The sequence below is a fragment of the Microtus oregoni genome, unplaced genomic scaffold (genome assembly GCF_018167655.1).
Source record: "Microtus oregoni isolate MIOR12 unplaced genomic scaffold, Mior012 000140F_ref0000409, whole genome shotgun sequence".
In the NCBI taxonomy this organism is placed as follows: Eukaryota; Metazoa; Chordata; class Mammalia; order Rodentia; family Cricetidae; genus Microtus; species Microtus oregoni.
The window spans coordinates 500,624-508,562 of NW_024544790.1; positions in this window are offsets into that span (position 1 = coordinate 500,624).

Genomic DNA, 7,939 nt, shown 5'->3' on the forward strand with positions numbered 1-7,939 from the left:
TACTCACGGGACCCAGGAAGAAGAGGCAGGAGGATAAAAAAATTCAAGTTCGTTCTCAGCTATATAGAAAGTTTGAGACCAGCCTGGGATTAGTAAGACCTGTCTCAAAACAAAACAAAAGACACTGTTAAGAGAATGAGTAGGCAGGCTACAGCCCAGGACAAAACAATTTGCTAAACAGCACTGAATAAAGGCTAGCTATCCAAAAAATGGACGGAAACAACCCTGAAAACACAACCCTTGGAAACAGCAATTTAATAATGGGCCAAGGGTCTAAACAAAGATATCTCAGTAGCAAGTAATTTTCCGGAACGCTTCCCCACATCATGAGCAATTACAGAATTCCAAATTTTGTGTGTCTGCCGTGTGTGTGTGCATGTGCACATTCTTGTTCACACACGTGGGTGTGCTCACGCTGGAGCCCCTGAATGTGGAAGACAGAGGCCAACCATGGGTGTCGGTCCTCACCCTCCACCTTGTGTGACACTGGGTCTCTTGATTTTGTCTGTTGGGTTTTCCACTGTATGCGCCAGGCTAGCTGACTCCCCTCGCCTCAGGGATTATCCTGTTTCCCACTCCCATGGCCCAAGAGTGCTGGGATTTATATGCAAACGTTAATGGTGTTCCCTGAGTTCTGGGAGTTCAAACTCAGGTCCTCATGTTCTCAGGTCAAGGGCCTTACTCCTGAGCCACTTCCCCAGCCCTACTGAAAAACTACAGGCCGTAAACATATCAGAGCTGAACTGGATGGTGTACACCTGTGATCTCAGCACTGGGGATGGTTAGGGCAAGAGGAACTAGATTTCATCATTAGCTATGGCTACATAGCAAGATCATGTTTAAATAAATAAATAAGAAACAGATCAATGCTTGCCAGAAATCTAGGGAAAAGGGGGGAGGGCGGAATAGATGAGGCATGGAAGGCTAGGGAAGGCAGTGAAAGTATTCTGCATAATATTGTAACTAATGGTGAATACATGTCATGCATTTGTCAAATGTATAATACACAACCCAAAGATTGAGTCTCAATACAATGAATAGGCTTTAGTTAATGTAACCTGACTGGCTCACTGGTTATAACCAATTTATGTATCATCTAAATGCAAGTTTAACAGGAGAATAATTGAATTAGTAGAGATTAACATATAAATTAACATGAGCACTATTGGTGAGAAGAGGAACAATACGAGGCTCTATTTTCCATTTAACTTGTTCTGTAAACCTAAAACTTCCACCCCCATTAAAGGCTATTCAAAATGTTCAAAAATCGTCTTTCTAGAGTGGGTACTTAAACCTGACCTGATCTCAGGTTGGCCTGGAACTCACAGAGATCCTCTTGTCGCAGACCTCTCTGAGTGCTAGAATTATAAGCAAGGGCCACCATGCCTGGCTGAATTTGTGTGTGTCTGTGTATCTGTGTGTGTGTTTGTGAATTTGCTCAAGCTTGTGTTCTGGGACTTTGTGTATGCTAGGCAAGCGCTTAACCACTGGGCTTCTTTCTCAACTGAGATTTTTTTTTTTTTTTTTTTTGCAATCTGTGTTTCTGAAAGTTTTCCCTTCGTTATGTTTCTCCTTGCCTTGTGGCCTTGGGTCATTACTTTGTAGATCAGCTGAGCTGGTGTCGCTTGCCTGTGGCTGTTCCGGCAATGACAGGCTCACAGAAAAGATTGGAAACATTTCCTTTACAGAGTGTTTTTGTTTTATTGAAGGGAGAAAGGGCTTATTGAAGTTTATAGTTTGGTACAGTCCCTCATGGTGGGAACAATATGGCAGTGGAGTGGCTCTCAGCTATGGCGGCTAGGGTATGAGGCTACTTGGTCAAATCCAGAGGTCAGGGGAATGCTGATACTGAGTGAGTCCCCTGCCCACCCCCACCCCTTGGTTCTGTGTAAGACTTCAGCTTACACAGTGATACCACCATGGTATCACTCCCAGTGAGGATGGGTCTCCCTACCTCAGTTAAACCTTTCTGGAAATATCCTTTAGGAAGTCTTTTCTGATAACTTTGTTTTGTTTTGTTTTCCAAGACAGGATTTCTCTGTGTAACCCTGGCTGTCCTGTAACTCTTTAGACCAGGCTGACCTCGAACTCACAGACTTCCGCCCGCCTCTGCCTCCTGAGTGCTGGGATTAAAGGTGTCCGCCACCACCACCACCACTACCCAGTTTCTGATAACATTTTTCTTTGAATTTTCAAGCTGACTTTTCTTTGGAGAGTTGGCAATCTAAGAAGACAATGAATTAACCTCCTGAGAAGTCTGTCTTCTGTCTTCTTGTCAGCAAGTAGATTGTATGGGGAGGAAGTGGGGTAGGGAGCAAGGGCAGGCAATCAATCATTCCCAAACTCAGTTTCGTCCCTCTGGTGAGGTTGTCAGTCACGTCAGCCACGTAGCTGAAACTTGTGCTTCTTTCCTTATCAACCCTTTTAGTCTTCCCCCAGGCTCTTGAAAGTTCAGTTTCTGCTGGTAGCACCCTTGCTGAGCTGGGGGGAGGAGACAGCTCATAACAAACAAACCATTAGCAGTGTGGACTGCTAAACTAAGTAATAACATGTAGGGGCTGATTCCTTCTACAATATGGAGTACAAATCTGTCTTTATAGTAGAGAATATAACAGTGTTTTCATTCATCCTGTCCCTTATCAAAGGGAAAAAAGATATTGGAACTCAGAGGGCAACTGAGTTTTGGGGAGTACCCTCTATGATCTGCAGGGACCTGGTGCACTCGGTGACAGGTAGGCTCCCTGGGATGGAGGGAGCAAAAGCCAGATTGTGGAGGCAAGGAAGGGAAGCAAGGCGCTTTGAGCAGGATGCATTGTGTCATCCCAGTCCTGCCGGCTCACTGGGGAATGTTGCAGGAACTGTGGGTCTTGGGTAGCCAGGGAATGGCCCGACAGATAGGTGACCGGAGCAGTAATATGTGAACCCTGAGATGTGATGGTGGAAGAGAAGTCTAACAGTTAGTTCACCAAGGATGGAACACAGCATAGCAAAAACAGTTTTTAAAAGGCAAGGTCTCACTATGTAGCTGTGACTGACCTGGAACTCTCTATGTAGACCAGGCTGGCCTCTGCCTCTCACTCAGATGCTGAGATTAAAGGCAAACTAATCATACCTGGCGGTAACAGGGCAGTTTTATTTATTTTTTTTATTTTATTTTTATTTTATTTTTTTTTATTTTTTTGTTTCTTCGAAATAAGGTTCCTTCTCTGTAGCTTTGGAGACTGTCCTGGAACTAACTCTTGTAGACCAGGCTGGCCTCGAATTCACAAGATTCGCCTGCCTCTGCCTCCTGAGGGCTAGGATTAAAGGTGTGCGCCACCATCACCTGGCTAAGAGGGCACTTTTAATTCCTTCATTCCCACAAATGCCAATGTCACAAAGCTAAGCAGACTAGAGAGGGAGATGAAGAGGGGTGGGGCAGGGAGAATGAGAGTAAGAACAACTATATAAACACCGTAGGCTACACCCAAGAAAGACTTAAAAGCCACTGTTGAGCCAGATGGTGGTGGCGCACGCCTTTAACCCCAGCACTCAGAAGGCAGAGGCAGGTGGATCTCTGTGACCTCGAGGACAGCCTGGTCTACAGAGCTAGTTCCAGGACAATCAAGGCTATTACATAGAGAAACCCTGTCTCGAAAACAAAAACAAAACAAACAAAGACAAAAAGAAATGAAGGAAGGAAGAAACCACAATGCTTTTCGCCATTTACAGCTTAAGCCTTAGGTCTGCACTACAGCCGTTCCTGACGGTTCTGAATCTAGTTCTTGTGTACCTCTTCCTTCAGTCAGTCTCATTCATTGGACATTGTCACTGAACATTTACGACTGTCAAAATTTGAGCACGTATAAGACCCTGGGATCAGCCCTCAGCATTCCTCAAAACCAAATCATTATTGCTGCCTATAAGGAAGACAAGATACAGTAATTTATAATGTTGCACCTCCCCTCAGCAAGAAGTTAACATAGCTTAATTTATACAACCTCGACATGTTTTTATTTTTTGTGTTTTGATAAATAAAGCTTGCCTGAAGATCAGAATGCAAAGCAGCCACACTAGTCAGCCATACAGGCCAGGCAGTGGTGACACACACCTTTAATCCCAGCAGCCGCACTAATGTGCCATAGAACCTGGGCAGTAGTGGTGCACGCCTTTAATCTCATCACTAGAGAAGAATATAAAACGGGAGACAGCTGTCAACTCAGTCTCATTCTGAGATTCCTGGAGGCTGGATTGCCATTTCAGTCTGAGGTAGAGGTAAGAGCTAGTGGCTGGCTGTTTTGCTTTTCTGACCTTCAGCTTGAATCCAAATATCTGTCTCGGAGTTTTTATTACTCATGCAACACCGTTCATATCAAGATTATTAAAAAAAATGAACAGTCTAAATCTGGCAGTGGTGGTGCATGCCTTTAATCCCAGCACTTAGAAAGCAGAGGCAGGCAGATGCCTGTGAGTTCGCGGACAGCTTGGTTTACAGGGTGACTTCCAGAACAGCCTAGGCTACACTGAGAAACTTTGTCTCGAAAAACTAAAAAATATAAAAATAAAAAATAAACAGTCTTAACTGGATGCCTCTCCTGAAGTTTTTCTTTTTCTTTTTTCCATGACAGGGTTTCTCTGTGTCCTGGAACTCACTCTGTAGACCAGGCTGGCCTTGAACTCATAGAGATCTGCTTTTCTCTTCTTGAGTCATTCTTATGACAAAAAAAAAAACTCTACCCATATTAAGCCTCACTTGTGTAGAAAATCCATATGGCTATAGTCTCTGAAGCCTCGAGGGACTCATTGCTGTGTATTGATGCCGAGAGAATACCTCCAGGGGGTATGTGGCGAATCCTATTGGGAAAGGACCCTATATAGTTCTTGTCAATGAGTGACTTATGATGTGGGATTCTCCTCTGTATGCTATGAATATGTTTTATTACCATTGGTTAATAAAGAAGATGCTTTGGCCTATGGCAGGGCAGAATATAGCCAGGCTGGAAGAGATATATATAGAGTGAGTAGGTGATGGAGGAAGGTCATTGGCTAATAAAGGAACTGCCCTGGCCCATTTTATTGGTTAGAGGATAGGTGGGAGGAGTAAACAGAACAGAACGCTGGGAGGAAGAGGAAGTGAGCAGAGTCTCGACAGCTCTCCTCCCTGGAGCAGACGCCTGAGAGAGATGCCATGCCCCGCTCCCGGGATGAAGCTCCGACCCAGGATGGACTAGGCTAGAATCTCCCCGGTAAGCGCACCTTGGGGTGCCATACACAGATGATTAGAAATGGGTTAAATTAATATGTGAGAATTAGCCTAGAAGAGAATGGGCCAAGCAGTGTTTAAAAGAATACAGTGTCTGTGTAATTATTTCGGGGCATAAGATAGCCGGGCAGGCGGCTGGGGTGTTGGGGACGCAGCCCCGCTGCCGCCCCTATTACTACAAGTAGGTGGAGTCAAAGAGATGCCATGTAGCTGCTGAAGGAGGCAGAGGCCATGTAGCTGCCCAAGAAGCAAGAGGTAACAAACCCTGAGCCTCGTGGTAAAATAGAAAATCATAGAAATGGGTTAATTTAAGATATAAGAGTTAGCTAGGAATATGCCTGAGCCATTGGACAAACAGTGTGGTAATTAATATAGTTTCTGTGTGGTTATTCAAGTCTAGGTGGCTGGGAAACGAAAGCACAGTCTCCATTTGCAGACTTACCCTCATTTGCAGAATCTACAACTTGATAATTCTTGAGACCAATATCACCATGGATTGTCATCTTGGATAATATATGATGTTGGGGACTCCTCAATATCCTGTCAGGTTTTCCTACCCTAGAATCCTGACAAGCACCAAGCACACACTCATACCTTGGGGCCAAATCAGTATTCCAGAGAAAGGCTGACCTCTTATTACCCTAAAAAATGTCCAGAGGTTAGCAAAAACTCTCAATATAATTCAACCCCCAAATCATCAAAGCAAACTCTAGACCTGTCATTATCCACTTCCCTATTGAAGGAACTCAGGGTACCAATAGAAAAAAAAGATTAAGTCTTTGGGATGCAGAAAGTGTATCAGTTCAACCAGCCTCTATAATCAAGGCTAAATAGAGATTTGTGGTACTTAACTATGAGACACCAATTCAAACCCCCTCTCCACAACTCTGGTTGGCATTAAGGATAAAATACAAGAGAGAGAGAGAAAGAGAGAAAGAGAGAAAGAGAGAAAGAGAGAGAGAGAGAGAGTTCTAAACAATGTGAAAAATAATTTTCACACAGAAACATTCAAATTTACTTTTGTTTTTCTTCTCATACTAATTTTAAACATTTATTTATTTATTTTGCATGGGGAGGAGGTGTTTCTATGCCACAGCTTTCATGTGGAGCCACAGCTTTCATGTGGAGGTCAGAGGAAAGAAAGCTTGTGGGAGTCAGTTCTCTCCTTCCACCATGTGGATTCTGAGGATCTAACTCAGGTTGTCAGGTTTGGCAACAAGTGCCTTTACCCAATGAACCGTCTTGCCAGCTCTACAATTTTTTTTTTATAATATGATGTGGCGGTTTATGCCAAGGAGCTGGTGTCATCTTTTGTTTTTTATTTGTATGTGTGTACACATATTTATGTGTGTGTTGTTTGTGTGCAAGTGGATGCATCTGGAGACCAGAAGACAATAGCCAGTGTCTTTCTCAGTCGCTCCCTGTTCTGTCTTAATTGTTGAGACAAGGTCTCTCACTAAACATGGCACTCACTGAATCAGCTAGTCTAACTGGCCAGCAAGATCCTGGCATTCTCCTGTCTGCTCTGGGATTACAAGCATTATCATGCCCAACTTGCCATGTGAGTGCTGAGAATCCAAACTCGGGACCTTATTGCGTTCACAGCAAGCACATTGCCCACTGAGGCATCTCCCCAGGCCACAGTGCCATGTTTTCTAAAACTTATGCTTTGTTAAAAATGAAAGCAGTGAAAAATCGGGCACAACAGGAATGTACAATTACAGGGTATAAGTTGCATAAATTGTAGATTATTCATGGGGTGTACTGCAAAACCATTAAAAATGATTATGTTGGGTCTGGCTCAGTAATTCTCAACTAGAGGCAGTTTAACAATGTTTGGCAACATTTTTGGTGGATAGAGGCAAGGGATGTTAACTATCTTTCAACACTCAAGACAGCACCTCAAGTATTAATGATGCTGAGACCAGGAAAACCCAATATTCCTATGTGGTTATATCAATGTGGAAGTTTTGCTTTGTTTCTTATAAAGATTCACCTTTTTGCCAAGCAATGGTGGTGCGCGCCTTTAATCCCAGCACTTGGGAGGCAGAGGCAGGAGGATCTCTGTGAGTTTTAGGCCAGCCTGGTCTACAGAGTGAGTTCCAGGACAGGCTCCAGAGCTACACAAAGAAACCCTGCCTCAGGGGAAAAATATTGTTTGTTTGATTTTAGTTTTTGTTGTTATTGGTCTTTTTTTTTGACACAGGGTCTTTATGTGTTGCCCTGGCTATCCTGGAACTCACTATATAGGCCAAGCTGGCCACAAACTCAGGGTACTCTGTTTCCCTCAGCATGAGTGTTGGAATTAAAACCGTGTGTTATTATTTATCTGTTTTCAAGCCAGAATTTCAGTTGCCCAGGTTGGCCTTGAATTTTTCATCCTTGAAAGCTGTTTTTTTCCTTTGTGTAGTGTTAGGAATGCAATGGCAAATGTTCCATTAATGCGTAATATTCCTGGCCTTGGTTTGTTTGAGACTAAGTCTCGTTATGAAACTCTAGCACTTTGAGGTGAAGCAGGAGGACCAGGAGTTCAGAGTACTTCTCAACTACATGGGAAATTTATTCATTATGTAGCTCAGGCTGGCCTTGACGTCTTGATCCTCCTGGTTCAGCCACCAAGCGCTGGTTATTACAAATGTGGACACCACACCCACCTGGAAGCCCTTTATTATAGCTGGGATACATACAAGATTCTTT